The sequence below is a fragment of the Ochotona curzoniae genome, unplaced genomic scaffold (assembly GCF_017591425.1).
Source record: "Ochotona curzoniae isolate NIBS_2020 unplaced genomic scaffold, NIBS_Ocur_1.0 contig_50, whole genome shotgun sequence".
Classification (NCBI taxonomy): Eukaryota; Metazoa; Chordata; class Mammalia; order Lagomorpha; family Ochotonidae; genus Ochotona; species Ochotona curzoniae.
In genome coordinates, this window is record NW_024466446.1 from 6,273,460 (window position 1) to 6,291,181 (window position 17,722).

The 17,722-nt window shown below is 44.6% G+C and overlaps 1 pseudogene; it reads right to left on the reverse strand.

The window, feature by feature from the left end:
- Window positions 1-14,534: 14,534 nt before the first annotated feature.
- On the reverse strand, window positions 14,535-17,017 carry LOC121162017 (annotated as a pseudogene).
- Window positions 17,018-17,722: the final 705 nt, after the last annotated feature.

Below are 17,722 nucleotides of genomic sequence, written 5' to 3' on the forward strand. Positions count from 1 at the left end.
TAAATTTCAGGAAGCAGAGCTAGTAAAGCAATGCTTGTTGATGTTACTTAATATACTTCAGTGGAGAGAGCACAGCACAACCTTTGTTCCTAGTTCAGGACTTTGACCCCTGAACTATGAGAAACATTGACTGATAATGTAGTTCTGATGCTAAGATTGCCATTGGGGATTGATACATTCGTTTGACCCTTGTGTACAAGGCAGCAAACTAGACTTTTCTAGGTTGAGCACCTGTTTCATCAAAAAAATGCGATCTTGGTAATCCCCAACAGAGAGCAGAGAGCCTGGTGCCTCCGTCGGATCAGCAATGGACCTCTACAGTGTCCCTACAGTCTGGAAGCGAGAGAGGGAGAAAGGGAGGAAGGAAAGGAGAGAGAGCGGGAGAGAGAGAAGAAAGAAGAAAGAGAAAAAAGGAAGAGGGAGAGAGATAGAAAGAAAAAAGAAAAAAGGAAGGAAGATGGAGGGGGAAGGAAGAGAGGGAAGGAAGGGAGGAAGAGAGAAAGAGAAGGAAAGAAAAAGAAGAGGGTGAGAAAGCAAGACACCCCCTTCCAAACCCAGTGATTCCCTTAATGGGATAGAGGGTGGCGGTCTCTAGCCCCATATAACTGAATATATACATGGAGTGATATTTGGGTTGGTTGCATGTGTGTAATGTCCTCTGGGGAGGTTTTCATGCAATCTCTACATACAGCCCAGTGCTGTGCTTATCAGGGAGTTTTCTTGGGTGTGGAGGAGTCAAGTGCATGATGTAAAAGCGGGTTGCTGAATCAGCATGTGGTGGGGTTTAGGTTCAGGACCAGAGACAGAAATGCCTCCCAGAGCCATCGTTGCCACCCTGCTTGTCCCATTTATCATTCCCTGACTTCCAGATTCTGTATTAAAAGGAATTTATAATTAAGAGTCAGAACCAGAAATGGACCCAGGCACTCCAAAGTGAGTTGGGTAGGTAGGTCCTAACTGGTGTCTTTTAAAAAAGATTTGTTTATTTTTATTGGAAAGGAAGATTTACAAAGAGAGGGAGACGCAGAGAGAAAGACTTTTCATCTGTTGGTTCACTCCCCAAATAGCCAAAATGTCCCAAGGTGAGCCACCAGCACCCATAGGGGACGCTGGCACTTGCAGGTGGGGGATTAGCCAATGGGGCCATCGCACACACACCCAAACTGGTGTCTTAACCACTAGGCTAGTTGCCTGTCCTGTGAGAGGTTCTCCAATTTTGTAGTCTAATGAAGCACAGACTCCTAACATAGCAGATGTATCCTGGGCTGCAGCTCTTTGTAAGGCTGGAGCAGCTGGGGGATGATTCCCAGATGTAGCCGCAAGTCTCACCACTGCTCCTCTCTGCCTCTCTCTAGCTTGAATGTGTCCAAGAGCTGAGCAGCACCTGTAGCCCAACCCAGAGGAAGACAAGCAGGTTTCTCTCTCGTTGCCCATGTGTCTTGGTAAGTCACCTTCTGCTCTCCGTCTCTCTGCCATCACATCTCCAGAGGATGTGGCCTGGCTTAGCCAAACCCCCTCTTCAAAGAGAGCAGTCTTGGAACTCTTACAAAAGTCAGAAACCAAATGGAGATTCCCTGAGACCATCCCATTCAGAGGAATCTGGGTGATGGTTCAACAGAGAAGTTTAGTATACTGACATAGAAATACAGGTGTCCCAAAAGTCTGAGTGAATTCTTCAGCTTTCTCTTCAAAGTGCCAAAAACTGACAAAAAAAAATATTACTTGGGGGCCTGTTATGGTAGCCTAATATTATAATAGAATCTGTCCCGAGATCCAGTTCTCTCATATTCCAGTGGGTGCTGTATCCCAACCTGATGTGGCTTACCCTCACGTCCCAACACTCAGAGGTGGGTACTGCAGCCTAGCCCTGCCAGGCGTTCTGCCTGGCCCCAGCTGTCACATGCATTGGCCGGCAACCAGCAATGCTATTTAGCCCAGCCCAGGTCGGCCGTATGGGTGGGTGCTTTGGCCTGACCCACACATGCCCTTCAGTTGTCCCCCTTCTAAACCACTCCATCTTAGATCCTTCATCTTGCTGTGAATGCAGTGGCCCTGCCCATGGGACTTTGAAGTCATTCCTCTTCTGTCAGACATGCGCTTGGTGGCCCCCCCTCCATTGCAACAAGTCTCCCGGACCCCTTCCCTGGAGGATCTGCAGCGACCCCTGGTGGCACACAGCTGAAGGGACATGTCCTGGCCTGGCATCCCTCACCCTCTGGCAGCACACAGCATTCCCTATGTATCTTGAGAGAGAGAGAGAGAGAGAGAGAGAGAGAGAGAGAGAGAGAGGAGAAAAAAATAAAAAGAAAAAAAATATTATATAACTTTGTGGGCGCACTGTTATAGTTAACATAGATTTGCCATTAACCAGGCCCAGAATGCCTGCCAGCTTTTGGCTGCTTTTCTCCCAGCATTGTAACACTCGCCTAAGTACAAGGCACTAGGGATTGTCTTGGTCTTTTTTTACGTTAATTCACTGTCAGATGTGGTTTGAGAATGGCTTATCTTTTCAACCTCTTGATACTATCCTTCAATGCACAAAAATCTATGGTATCACAATCAAGAAAATCATCACCAATCGAATGGCATGATTTTTATGTTTTCTAAGAGTGTTACAGATTTAGCACGTATGTTTAAGGTCTTTGATCCCCTGAGTCCTTTTTATGAATAGTATGTGAAAGTTTCCACTTTACCACTTGGTAACTAGGGTTTCAAGATATTAGTGACAGTCTCAAATTCGTCTTCCAAATATAACCAGAATTCGAACCACTTGTCACCATCTCCACTGTTGTTGCCTGGTCGGAGTCGCCGTAACTTCTCCCCAGAGCTCTTGCAAAGCCTCTTGCCTTGTCTCCCTTCTTCTACCCCGGTCCCTTTTGACCTATTCAGAGTTCCCCACTTGTCTTTGGGTAAGGGCCAGACCCTCTCAGGGACCGGCAAAGCCCCACCCATTTGGCCCCGTTAGCTCTGCTATTGCTCGGCTTCCTCATTTCCTCTTTGCTTGGGACCATTTCTCAGCCATCCCAGACAACACTGAAGCCCCGTGTTCCTCGTCTCAGCCCTTTCCTCAGGCTGGAGCACACTTTCTGCCAGATGGCTACACATGGCCAATTCTCACCTCCTCCGAAAATCCACTTAAATTTCAGCTTGTTAAAGGGATTCATCCTCACAAAGTATGTTAACTTTCATACCTTCATCCTTCCGTGTTTCCCATTTCCCTTACTTTCTCTGATCATTTCCATAGTATTTATTATATTCTGATATTTATTATTATTATTATTTCCTGACTCCCACCCTTCTCCCATTAGGATATAAACTCCATAAAAGTTGGCAATTTTAAAACATTACTTGTTTTCATTCCTTTTTTTTTTAAGATTTTATTGTTATTGGAAAGGCGGATATACAGAGAGCAGAGACAGAGAGGAAGATCTTCCGTCCGATGATTCACTCCCCAAGTGAGCGCAACGGCCAATGCTATGCCAATCCGAAGCCAGGAGCCTCTTCTGGGTCTCCCACGCGGGTGCAGGGTCCCAAAGCTTTGGGCCGTCCTCGACTGCTTTCCCAGGCCACAGGCAGGGAGCTGGGTGGGAAATGGGGCTGCCAGGATTAGAACCGGCGCCCATATGGGATCCCGGGCGTGCAAGGCGAGGACCTTAACCACTTGCGCCACCGCACCGGGCCCTCATTCCATTTTTTTAATTATTTATTTTTATTGGAAAGTCAGAGAGAAGGGGAAGAGGGGGAGATTTTCTGTCCACTGATTCACTCCCCAAGTGGCTGCAATGGATGGAGCTGAGCCAATATGAAACCAGGAGCCCAGAGCCTCTTCTGGGTCTCCCACGCGGGTGCAGGGTCCCAAGGCCTTGGGCCTTCCCTGACTGCTTTCCCAGGTCACAGTGAGAGAGTTGCATGGGAAGTGTGGCCACCAGGACACAAATTGGTGCCCATCTAGGGTCCTGGCATGTGCAAGGTGACAATGTTAGCCACTAGACTATTGCTCTGGGCCCTATATTCAGAGAGAGAGAGACCTTTGATCCACTGATTCACTTCCAAAATGCCCGCAGTAAAGCTAGGAGCCTGGAACTCAGTCCGACTTTCCCATGATGGTGGCAGAGATCCAAATACCTGGCATTATCTATTATCTGCTGTCCCCCAGAGTGCAAATGAGCGGGAAGCTGGACTGGAGGTGGAGTAGCTGGGACTACAGTCCGGCACTCTGATGTGGGGATGCAGCAATCCCAAACAGCAACACTGTTGCACCATACGCCATCGAGTACAGTCTGGCAATTTTGTCTGCATCATTCTCTGATATGACCTAGGTGCTTTGAACAGTGCCAGGCACGTGGTAGTGTCTCTGCAAAATATTTTTTGAGTGGGTAAATTAAGTTGCAGGATGATGGGGAGGTAGAGGTCAGATAGAAACATACAAGTAGCGATAAGATCAGTGAACACCAGCACTGTTGTCTTAGAGTGTACGTCCTGGCTGCGTAGCCCACCTATCACTCTGAACCACTTCCTGCCTCCTTCAGCATCCAGGTTTTCCCTCTCTCCCCATCCACACTCCCCACGAGGATCACAGCATTCGAGGACTTTCTGTCTAGCGGTAGAAAGTGATATTGATAAGTAGCCATCCAGTTCATGTAGGTGGGACAACACAGATTGGAGATATTCCTTTTGCGTTTTCCGCTGCTGGTACCAAGGTCATTACTTTTGAGTGCGTTGCTAAGTAAAAGTGTTTGACAAGCAGTGCGTGAAAACAACGAGGCAGACAACTTCCAAAGCTCCTTACTGTTATGCAAGCCAAGATGGTTACAAAAAGGAGAAGTTAAAAACCAAAAGCATACTTTTGAAGTCTCAGAAATAACGCTATTCTAAGGCATGAAATGGATGGAATATTTAGTTGACATGCATTGCAAAAAAAAAAAAAAAGAAAGAAAGGAAAGCAACAAAGCTGTGATAGGCTAATGCGTCTAACAAGCTGCCTTGCAATGCTGTTGTGGAGATGGTAGGAGTAAAATGCTCTCTGTGAACAAGAACACAGGGAAGCAATTAATGTTGCTTATAAAAAAAATCACTCGTTTATGCACTCAGAAAACGGGTAGAATGTGTGTGGATTAAAGCTCAGGCTCCTCAGGGAAGCCTCTTGGCTGGAACTGACCATTATTTTGTATTCCCTGGAAAAGCCCAACCACAGCAATCAGAGGAAAGTAGAGCGCCCTTATTTGCTCAGATCTCTCTTGTGGTGCACGTTCCGGAGAGCCTTTTCCTTTGGCCTCTGCCTCAACTTCCCCTTTCAGTATCTTCATGGGGTCAGATGACTTTTTGTTTCAGCCCTGACGGAAACGGGAGGAAAAAATTAGACAGATCTTTGTCTCCTAAGAGACTGTGGAACATCAGGATCTTATTGTTTACTACGAGAGAAGGCCAACTTTTAAATAATCTCGATTTCTCTGGAACTGGAGGAGAGAGAATGACAGCTAATGTTGCAAACTCGGTGGAGCATTCTTGTAAACTGTTGGAGCAAGCACATTGTGCAAGCATGGCCCACCGCTCAACCAGCGTTTTACAAAAGCACTTTCAATTAACTGCTGAAATATTATTCAGCCAGTCTTGTGTGATACAATCCTCTAAAACGTATGAGACAGAAATGAAGGGTTCTTGGCATTTACATCATGAGCCAGGACTGAACACAGCAGATTGAAACCTAAACCAAGGAGCCCTTAAGAATGTCCTCCAGGAAGAGCTACTGGCCTGGGATTTAGAGACCCGAGCTGCAGGCTGTGCCTCAGGCTACATCCCAGGCCCTCAGCCCAGTCACCTGCCCCAAGGCTGATGCCTAGAGACGGGCACCCCTGGCTTTGGGCTGCCTGACTTTCGTGTGCTCCTTCCTCCATGCCCACTCTCCAGCACCCAATCGTGCTGTACATACACAGAGAATCACTTGAAGGGCTGCCCCACTCAGCTAAGTCGCCTTCAAGTTGCTAGTGATTCTTAACGAGTGCCCGTTCAGTGATGGTCTGTATAGTCAACAAGGTTGCATTCTTCTAACACTTAACTATTTCTGTGCAGTTGTACAAGGCTCAGCTGAGGGTCCGGGGCACAGCCTTGGCTCTGTGGCTCAGCTGCAGGCAAGGGAGCCCTTCTGGTCTCTTGCACACCCCTGTCTACCCACCCAGGATCCCAGCGGCAGGCCAAGTGATTCCTCAAGGACACTGAGATCTGACTGATTTTTTTCCATCTTGTGTAGTTGGTTTTTTTCTTAACCTTACTCCAGTTTGGGATGTGTGATGGCTTGAATTTGATTTGTTCCCACTGAAACCTCAAAGCGGCAGTGCTGGTACTTGGGGCTCAACAGGAAGTGCTAGGGAGCCAGGGAGTTTGTTGTCTGTCTTGTGAGACTCAATTAATTTCTGCAGGATTGTTATAGAGCAAAGTTGCCATTCGTGGTTTTGCTCTTCTGCAGGCACTCATTTTGCCTTCCTGGTTTGTTGTTGTTCCCCTACTACATTTTGATACAGCACAGAGGCCCTTGTTAGAGACAGCCAGCTGCCTGAACTTGAACTTTCCAGCCTCCAAAACAGTGAGCCAAACTAGATCTATTTCCAAACAAATGACTCAGTCTCAGGTATTCTGATACAGCAGTAGCAAACAGACCAACCCAGGGTGCCATGGTTTTCTGCATGGACCTGTCTGATCGGGTCTTGTTATCCATGCTGGAGACTCCATCGATAGAGCTGACTTTAGTGTGGGTGCGTCAGGACACGGCTCAGTCTGAATGCTGAGCCTACAGCACTTCCCTTTTCGCTATGGGGATGATGTATTCATTATGAGCCAATCTTTGCTGATGTCAAACTTGGCTTCCTTGGCTTACAGGAATGTTGTAGCTAGTTAGACCACACATCTGGGCCATTAGCATTTTCTTCACGCAGCAAGAAGGTTACTTTGATTGGTTTTATCTTGATCATTCATGGGTTCGTCTGAGGAGTGCTTTTCATTTCCTTGAAGAAATTTTCCTTGCGTTGGACACTTGGATCACTAGTGCTACAGACCTAACTTGCCGGCCTGCCGTGGCTTTCAGCTTGCTTTGTCATGAAGCTTAATCCTCTCTAGCTTTTTGTTTTGAAGACTGACTCTCGGATACTTGTGGACCCACTGGGTTATCAGTTGGCCTGATTCCAACATTGCTGAGTCTCAGGAGAAGGAGAAGGGGAAACGGTCAGTCAGTGGAGCCAACAGAATACGTCATACACAATCTTTATCAGTTAAGTTTACCATCTTATGTAGGCACAGATCATGGCACCCCAAAACACTTTCAGTGGTAACATTAAAAATCACCAATCATCGATCTAGAAGACAGGTGTAATAATGATGGAAGAGTTTGAAAGAGTGTAATAATTACCAAAATGTGCACCAGGGACCAAATGAGCACCTGCTGTTGGAAGAATGGTACCCTTAGACTAGACCATTATCATCTTGGCCTATAAGGATAAAGGCCCCAGTTGATAGATGGCAGAGTAGTGAAATGTGAGGAGTCTAGATAAACACACAGCACCTCTATTCTAGCCCTGGACTGCCTTCAATTTATTTGTAGAGATTTATGTATGTATGTATTTATTTATTTAAAAGAGTTACAGAAAGAGGCAGAGATGGAGAGAGAAAGATCTTCCATTGACTGAATCACTCCCCAAATGGCCCCAATAGTTTGGAGCTGGATGGGCCAAACTTCTTCCACTTGTCCTGTGTGAGTACAGAGGCCCAAGAGCTTGAATTATGTTCCATTGCTTTCCTAGGCTCATTAGCATAAAGCTGGATCAAAAATAAAGCAGCTGGAACTTGAACCAGCACCCACATAGGATACTAACATTGCAGGCAGCGGCTTTAGATGCTATACCACAGAGCTGGGCCCCCACCTGTCTGCCATTTCTAAAAGGGCAGGGCGGTGGAGAATCAATATTTGCAAAGCGTCAAAAAGCAAAATCCACTAAAGCAAAGTTACGTGGGAATCCTGTATTCTACTCACAACTTTTCTATCAATGGGACACTAGTCTAAAATAAAGAGGTTCTTTTCAAACTTGGGGAAAATTCAAGTAAAGTACAGCCACAGTCCACAGTCCAATTCAGCTGAAGGAAATTCCAGAAGCCCAGAAGGAAACAGATGGAAATTGTTAAAGAATGTGAGCGTTCTTCCCAGAAGTGAGTTTCCAGTATGAAAAGCCAGCCTGTCTAGCATTGAGTACAAGTAAAAGATAGCAACACGCACAGCAGGCCTTCCTTTAAAGGACCTCTCTGTGGTAAACTGTTGCTTTGTTTCCCCCACTTCCCTGATTTTCTGGGTCGCTACGGCAGTCCTTTCACACTCCGCACCGTTTCTCACATTGATACTTTACAAATGCGTTTTTATGAATAATGTTTGGTTTTGTTTTTGGAGCTCTGATGCGAACCGGGACAGGTGTATAGCTAGCCACCTGCATCTTGCTTGGCTGCCATCCTTGGTTATCTTACTGTCTCTCTGTTGGGATGGGTTCCCGGTTCCTGGGTCCTGCATCTTTTATTCTTTTTTTTTTTTTCCTTAATTCTGTCATAGGATGAAGCATGTTCGCCACAGTTTCCTGGAAAAAGAATATTTGGAGATGAATTGATCTAAAATGTCTTGATTGTGTGTTTCTGCTTGTTGTGTGGCATTTCGGGCTGGTGCCATGGAGTAGTAGGTTAAGCTGCCGCCTGCAGTATTAGCATCCCGTATGGGTACCGGTTCCAGTCCTGGCTGCTCTACTTCTGCTCCAGCTCACTGCTAATGTGCCTGGGAAAGCTTGTGCCTCTGCACCCCTGGGGGACCTCCGAGAGGCTCCCGGCTTCGGATTTCAGACTAGCCCAGTTCCTGCCACTGAGGCCACTTGGGGAGTGAACCAGCAGATGGAAGATCTTCTGTCTTTCCTCCTGTCTATAAACTTGCTTTTCCAATAAGAACAAATCAATCTTTTCGAACATTTAAAGGCATTTCTCATTGTGTTGACGACTCAGGATTCGAGTTAGGTGCATCCTGTGTCTGTACCGCTGTGTGCCTTCCCTTACTCCCAAAAGCTTTAGCGTGTTCTGGTTACTAGAGACCTGAAAAATCATTATGATGTATGAGTAATGCTAAAAATACAATTCTGAATTCATTGTGGTTGTACAACTCTAGTACTACGCTAAAAGCACCCAAATTTTACGAGTGTGTGTGTTTTTAAAGATTTATTTCTGGGTCCAGCGTGGTGGCCAAGTGGCTAAATCCTTGTCTTATATGCGCTGGAATTCCATATGGGCACTGCTTCATGTCCCAGCTGCTCCATTTCCCATCCAACTCTCTGCTTATGACCTGGGAAAGCCTTAGGACCCTGCACACACATGGCAGACCAGGAAGAAGCTCCTGGCTTCAGATTGGCTCAATCCGGCCACTGCAGCCACTTGAGAAATTAAATGAAAGATCTTTTTCTCTGTATCTCCTTCTCCCTTAAACTGACCTTTCCAATAAAAGTAAATAATATTTTTAAAAAGACTCCCTCCCCAGGGTACAGGAAACAAAAGCAAAACCAGACAAATGAGGCTACATTGCACTCAGAAGCTTTTGCACAGAAAATGAAAAAATTCAGGGCCCGGCGGCGTGTCCTAGTGGCTAAAGTCCTCGCCTTGAACGCCCCAGGATCCCATATGGGCACCGATTCTACTCCTGGCAGCTCCACTTCCCATCCAGCTCACTGCCTGTGGCCTGGGAAAGCAGTCGAGGACGGCCCAAAGCTTTGGGACCCTGCACCCGTGTGGGAGACCTGGAAGAAGTTCCTGGCTCCTGACTTAAGATCGGCACAGCACCGGCCGTTGCACTCACTTGGGGAGTGAATCATCAGATGGAAGATCTTCCTCTCTGTCTCTCCTCCTCTCTATATATCTGACTTTGTAATAAAAAGAAATAAATCTTTAAAAAAATTAAAAAGTTTTAAGAAAAATCGGTAGTGAGGAGACAGTCTAACGAATGGGACAAAACATTTGTAAGCTGCCTGTCTGACAAAGGAGTAATAGCCAGAATGTATCACCAACTTAAAAATTTCAAGCACTATCACAACAAAAAGCAATCCAGTGACAAAATCGGCGAAGGACCTCGACAAGCAGTTCCCAGAAGAAGAAATCCAGCGGCCAACGCATGTGTCAGAGCTGCTCACCAGCAACACTAGCCCGTGGGAGATACAGATCAAACCGCAGTGAGGTACCATCTCAGCAGCGTGGCTCAAATCCAAATGGGACAAAGTAACAATTGCTGATAAGGATCCCTGCTCAGAAGGTTGCAATATTTCCTGTAGGAGTTTCATGGCGACCTGTCATTTTACCTGTCCCCAAGCTTTGTTGCAAATGTTACCTAAATTCTTCTCTATATAGTTGATCTGTTTTTGTGGAAATGTAGTTCAATTTAAACATTATGCCACCATTACTACTTTATTTACAGAATTGCTCCTAGGGTATTTCATGTCACACAAAACTACTATTTTCTGGCAGTAAAAGTTACCTTTGTTTTCATTTGCTCAATATTTTGTACTGATCATGAATTAATCCAAAGCTTTCACAGAATTGCTACCTAGCATCAGCATGAACAAAAGTATTGCTAAGTAATTTCATTTCCCTCATGGAGTTTATAAAACAAAGTATTCGCCATTCTACTTGTTTGAAAGGCAGAATTACAGAGGAGGGAGAATCTTCCATTTACTGATTCGCTCCACAAATGGCTACACTGGCCAGGACTGGATCATGCTGAAGCAGGAGCCAGGACTTTATCCCAAGTCTCCCATGTGGGTACAGTAGCCTAGGCACATAGGCTATCTTCCACTTCCTCGTTAGGTACTTTATCAGAGAGCTGGACGGGAAGCAGAACATCCGGGACTCAAACCAGTGTCCATGTGGGGTGCTGGCTCTGCAGGTGGGTGCCTTACGTGCACAACACCAGTCCCACAGCTGGAATCTTTCTTCAGCCTGACCCTATACCTGCTTCTAAGCATTCTGTACAACTTCTCATTCATTTTCCTTTGGAAGATCTCGACTTTCCTCTTACAATGGATCAATGAACTTATTTAAAGTTTACCTGGAGTGATGGACCCAGAATTGGCATATGTTCAAATTAATTTTCGGAGACTACCCAGTTGAGAAAGAGACTGAGAGCTCTGTCACCCTCTGTGAGGCTTCTGTGCAGTTGGAGACCAGTCGTCATACCTGAAAATAATCGAAACACACGAAGCTTTCCTTCCAGACTTCGACAGGTTAGATATTTGGACTGGAAGTACCTAGCTGCTTCATTGACGACAGAATAGAATCTGACTCAAGAACAATTCATGTAAAAACATACAAGTTTTCTTTCAGAGTGGGCGTTTGTCACAGTGATTAAGATGGTAGGTGGAGTGCCTGCATCCTACACTGAAGCACTTCCCCGTGGAAGACTTGGGTTAAGTTCTGGACTGCCAGCTTTGGTCTGTCCTAAACCTGACTCTCATGGACGTTGGAGGAATGGACCCATGTTTGCAAGATTTCTGTATGTCTCTCTCAAATACTTTCCAAATAAAATGAAAACAAACAAGACATTTAAAAAAAAAAAACTTTCTTCTTCCCAAAACTACCTTATCTTGATTAATGATACACTTAACCAATGATATTCTCACTTGAAGAATTTGAATGTATGACATATAGAGAAGCAGATGCTAGACAGATACAGAAGTGGTAATACAGAAAAATCTGATGTAAATGTCCTTGAGTAGTGCAGCTTTGAGTAATCAGAAATCATCAACAAGTGTCTAACAGTATTAGATTCCAGGAGATGTGTCATATCCTGTCTGTAATCAGTTCTGTTTGAAAGTATGTGGCAAGTTTTGTATTTATTTTCTCCCAACTTATCATTTGGGACAATATGAGTGGGTCTGTGCATCCTACAACTTCAAAAAGAGTAACTCATTCATATAAGTATTTCTCAATTTCCTGGCCTTCTCAGAGTAAGTCATCATTCTTGCTCACACAGATAACTTGAAGACTCTTTCACAGATTCCCATTGCTTATTCTTCCATCGTGTAACCTCCTCAAGGTACGGATCGTACCGTGATATTCGCCTTGTGTTCATGAATGATGCATGTATGACCAACAACGTATCATACAGCAGAGCCACATGCGGTTGACTCTAGGTCCCTTCCGTTCCATCTGTGTGCAGATGTTTGGAGATTGAGTGGGATTGAGGAGAAAAAGGAAGAGAAAGGATCTTTCATGCCTTTGGCCTCCGTCACTACGTGTCTACCCACATCCCTGCTTCGATGTATCTACCTCCTCCTGATCTTAGACACACACTGCTCTGTCCCCCAACTCTGCTAGAGAACTTACCAGCACCTGGCTCTTAACATGCCTGAAACAGAACTGGTCAGCTTTCCCCACCACCTGCCTAGTGATCAGCTAATGAGCAATAATCTGCTTTTGTTTCTACTTCTGTCTCCACTGGATTACTTCAAAGCAAATTCCAGACAGTATCATTTCTTTGATGAATGATTCTATGACAATGATACCCAGTGTAACTCCCAATGATGGCACTTTTCCATATGTGTACTGTCTTATAGAGTAGTCACTGGCTGCATGTGGCTGTTGTTCTCTTGAAATGTGGCTGATGTGACTAGGGCATGCTACTAGTTTTTCACGTTTTAATTGGCTTAAACCTAAATTTACATAGCCACATTTAATTAGTGGCTATCCTATCATCACAGTTCTTAGACATAAGAATTAACCTTTCAAAATGTAATAGATATGCAACACATCTAAAATATTAACGTTTCCTTAATAACACCATATTTTCAATTTCGGTGATCAGTTTTCTCAATAAATATCAAGCATGGATTTTTAAGATCATTTATTTAAAAGAGAGAAACACAGAGCTTCCATCATTCGTTGGTTTACCTGCTGTATGTGGACAGTGGCCAGGATTTGGGGGGGCCATGCCGAAGCCAGGAGCCAGGAATTCAGCCGGGGTCTCGCATATGAGATGTAGGGGCACAATTATTTGAACCATCACTGTTGAATCCAGGTGATTGTATTAGTAGGAAGCTGGCATAGGGAGTTAGAGCCAGGACTTGAACCCAGGTACTCTGCTATGGGGATAGGAGAATCTCAATTGCTAGGTCAAATGGCCTTCTCCCGTAAATGTCTTCCTATGGTTATATTTGAATGCAAATACATATGCTCTATAGTTTGCTTGATATGTCCCTTAATTTCCTTTGACGATGTGATGAAGACACATTACTTTTTCATTTACACCAAGCTATGCGGTTTGAGTTTTTACATAATTTGAACCATGGATACATCATTTTAAACCACTAGTGTATCATCAGAGATTTCCTAGATGGCAGGACAGCGTACTGCCACTTACTAGTATGGAAAAATGCTTATTCTTTTTTAAGGTATAAGAGTGTGCATTTTCTCTGCTCTCAGTGAGTGCCTCTTTGAAGCTCCTGAGGTTTCATTCCTCTCTGTTCCTCCAATCTTAGCAGTGACAACTGCTTTCTTCAATGCTCGTCCGCACACCTAGAGGTGCTCTCTGTTCCCCAGCACCTGTTCGTTCTTTATATTAAACAGGAGACAAGATGTCATGTAAATTATCAGTAAACTTCAGACTGTCCATTTTTTTTTATTACTCATCTGTCTCTGTCTAGCTAGCAATCTTTCCCATGAATTTTTATAGGAATTTCCTTTGTTTTACAGAGACTATTGGACAGTCTGACTTGAGAATAATAATTTAATTCCCTGGTGTGTTTTGAAATATACTTTCTCGCTCCAGCATATCTCTACACTCACTACTGTTAGGGGACTCATCATTTTGGGATGACTCCTGCACTGCCAGGAATCCTCTTGAAATGTAAATCATCTTCAGAGTGTGGAGTCTAATGTCATGAAGACATAGGTTAGTGGATAGAATTGTTCACCTGTCACAGCTGTGAAACAAAGGAACACAGAGCACCGTAAGCTTTAAAAGCTTGGCTGTGAGCTCTGGTTCTATCTACAGATACCTCAGGACCTTCTTGGTGAGTGGTGTACATCGTAGCCTCAGGAGACAGCTCAAGTTGGGAAGAAGAAGGCAAAAATACTGGTTCTGGGACCGAGGCCATGTTTGGGTGTGGCAGTTTTAATGCCTGGAGGTTCCTAGGAAAGTGGAGGGGAGGGAGCAGAGAAATGGCAGAAGGAGAAAGTGTTGAAAGTGAAACTCTTCCTTTCAGTGTCTTGTCTCAGGGCCGTCCCCTGAGGCATAGATTGTGTCTGAGAGAAACCAAGTCAGCAACAAATTCCCTGGCAACTATCATAACAGAGTGTTAGCGCTCCTTTTGCTGTGTTCTGTCTCATAGGTATTAGTGCAAAATTGGTCATTGGGTCCTGTTTACTGATAAACACTGAGACAGACAAACTCCAGATGTGGCACAGACTATAATTAAAGAAATGTGGAACAGATCACAATTACAGAAATTGTGTTTTGGGGGGGAAGAAGAGGGATTTTCTCATGCAGTAACCTTTATTCGTGAAATGATTTCATTTACAAAACTATTGTTCTTTGCAATCACTTCAGCTTTTAGCTGTCTTTATTGTAATGTTTTCTTCTGCCATTTCAGTAAAGGGCGCTCACTTCACCTTTATCAGAAACTCCTCAGTAATCTTTCCACCTTACTCTTTTCCACATAGCACTTCTTGGCTGCTGGCTCGATTTCATCACATGCTTGTAGGTCTCCAACACTCTGAAACTCCTCCAGTTCCTGGGCTTTTTGCTTAGCACACTCAGCCACATGGCTAGGGAAATTGGCACGCTCTGCACTGTGAATCCCAGTGCTTTGATCACAGACATGTCTCTTCACTTGATAAAGCATGGGTAAGGTGTCTTCAGCAGTCCATGCTGCGACATGCAGATTATTTACTGTTGGTATATGATTGGCTAAGGTGGTGAGTTCGTGAAAACGAGTGGCAAACATGCAAAAAGCCCAAATCTTGCTTGCAGTGTAATCTGAGATAGCCCATGCTAGCCCAAATCCATCATAGGTAGAGGTTCCTCTTCCCAGTTCATCTATGATTATTAAAGAAGCTTGAGTTGCAGATCTGAGGATCAAAGCAGTTTCCAACATTTCAGCCGTAAACGTGGACACTCCTTTCAGTTGACTGTCACCAGCCCCCACGCAAGCCAAGATGCAGTCCACGATGCAGTCCTCTGCTGACTCACATGGCACAAAACACCCGATTTGGACCATAAGTACTATCACCCCCATTTGGCAAATGTATGTTGATTTACCTCCCATATCGGGCCCAGTAATTATGAGGAACACCTGTTTATCTTTTTCAAAGCGTACATCATTAGGAATAAACGCAACTTCATCTTGAACTTCAACACACGCATGTCTGGATGCTTTCAATATAATTCTTCCTTGTCCTTTCTCCAGAATAACTGGTCATACATCCGGAACAGGTGCTCCGTTAGACACGTGAGCAAAGCTGACAGCAGCATCAAGCTGAGCCAGCACATCATTGAGGGTCTGCTTGAGTTCTCCATGGCCTCAAAAATATTGACAATTTCTTTAACAATATCATCCTCCTCATACTCAGCTTTATTTTTGATATATTCTTCATTTAAATAACTTAATTTACTGTTAGTAAATTTCCATCCTTCTGGATACCTACTGTACTGAAGTTTTTATTGTTACTTAGGACCTTGTCTTCCTTGCAGGTTATTTGAAACTAATATCCAAACTGTTCACTGGAATCTAGTTTGATCTGTTTGCCTGGGTCCAAGCCAAGATCTCTGGCTGCACTTGTTAATGTTGATTGCATCTTCTTTTTTTTTTTTTTTTTAAGATTTATTTTTATTATTTTTTTATTGGAAAGGCAGATATACAGAGAGAGGAGAGACAGAGAGGAAGATCTTCCATCCGATGATTCACTCCCCAAGTGAGCGCAACGGCCAATGCTATGCCGATCCGAAGCCAGGAGCCTCTTCCGGGTCTCCCACGCGGGTGCAGGTTCCCAAAGCTTTGGGCCATCCTCGACTGCTTTCCCAGGCCACAGGCAGGGAGCTGGAAGGGAAGTGGGGCTGCCGGGATAGAACTGGCGCCCATATGGGAACCCCGGGCATGCAAGGCGAGGACCTTAACCACTGCACCACCGCGCCGGGCCCGATTGCATCTTCTTTTCCAAGTCATCCATTACTTCTCTTAACTCACTCATACGTATTAGTGCAAAATTAGTCAAGGGATCCTGTTTACTGATAAACACTGAGACAGACAAACTCCAGATTAGAATCAAATGAACGCTTCACAAGGAACTCACAGTCTTCCACGTGATCCATATCTAACGTTGTTTCTGTCATTTCCTGAAACTTGGAGAAATCAGAATGAAGATCAGTAAGGGGAGTTACAAAAATTGCCAAAAATAAGGCCTGATACTTTTTGTTTTTTTTCCAGAGCCGGTATAACATTATACCCTGATTTATACCCTGACAGAGCTGATAACCATTTTGCGAGTTTGCAGCTTATCTTTGGGATTTCTTGGCAAGTTAGTTAAGATCTGGGAGTCGATGAAGTAAGTTTTGTAAAGTCGGCCTCAATTCTGCATCCTCTACAAAAGCTTCCGCTAAATTTAATCTCTCTTCTATTCTGTTCTTATCCGTCAGAGGCTGCTTAATCCACTGGTTGACCAGTCGCTGTCCCTGAGGGGTTTTGCACTTGTTCAGCAGTGCAGCCAGGGACTAGGGGCCACTCATACCTTCCGCAGAGCCCTGGAAAAGGTTAAGGGCTCTGACTGCCACGATATCCAACTTCATGTGCTGGCTGAAATCAAAAGTAGTCAGCTCAAACTGTCCGAAATTAGAATCATCAGATAAGAATTCTAAGAACTCGATAGCTGCAGACAACGAAGAAACCGCAACCTGATTCTCCGTATCTGCCAAAGCAGCACTGTTCGTTGGCTCTCCCTTCTTGCCTTTCAACAACACAAATTGCATTTATTCCCCCATCAGGCAAGTCTAGTTTTCCTTAAGCAACTCTGGAGGTGGAAATGACAAACATCTACTTCTCTGGGCCCTGTTGCTATTTCCCTCTTTTGTTCATTCTTTTTCACAAGGTTTACAAAGCCCACACCACTCATTGGCCATTCTCTTTTTTCCCTCTTTCCCAAAATTTGTCAGGAAAATGCGTATGTCAGTACTTCCTGTGGAATCTGTATTTCTGTATTATTATTATTTTGGCAGAGCTATCCTTACGCAGGCTTTCTTCGTATGCCAAGTAGCACAGCAGGAGTGTTTGAGAACCAGATGAAAACAGAGGTGGCTGCCGTGCACTGAGATCCCACGGCTCCTAAGCTTTCAGAAAGGTATCATGCTCTGGAAGCTGCTATCTTGACTTCAGGCAGTAAGTGGGGAAAGAATGAAATAGGAAACGTACTAACTTCTCTCTGGTTTGATGAGCAAATACATCGCTGTTCATAGCACCTCATCACACTGTATTCCCAGAATTGGGTCCTACTGATGCTAGATGATATTTTCTAAAGGTAAAATGAAGAAAGGAAAGGCGTTGGCGCCTGGCTTCGATGCTTACTTATGTCCCAGAATGAGCTAACTACTTAAAACCTCAGTGTCCTTACTGGGGAGGCAAGATTGTCATTCTCTGCAGTGCTGGGAAAGTTACATGAGATGACACCTGACACAGAG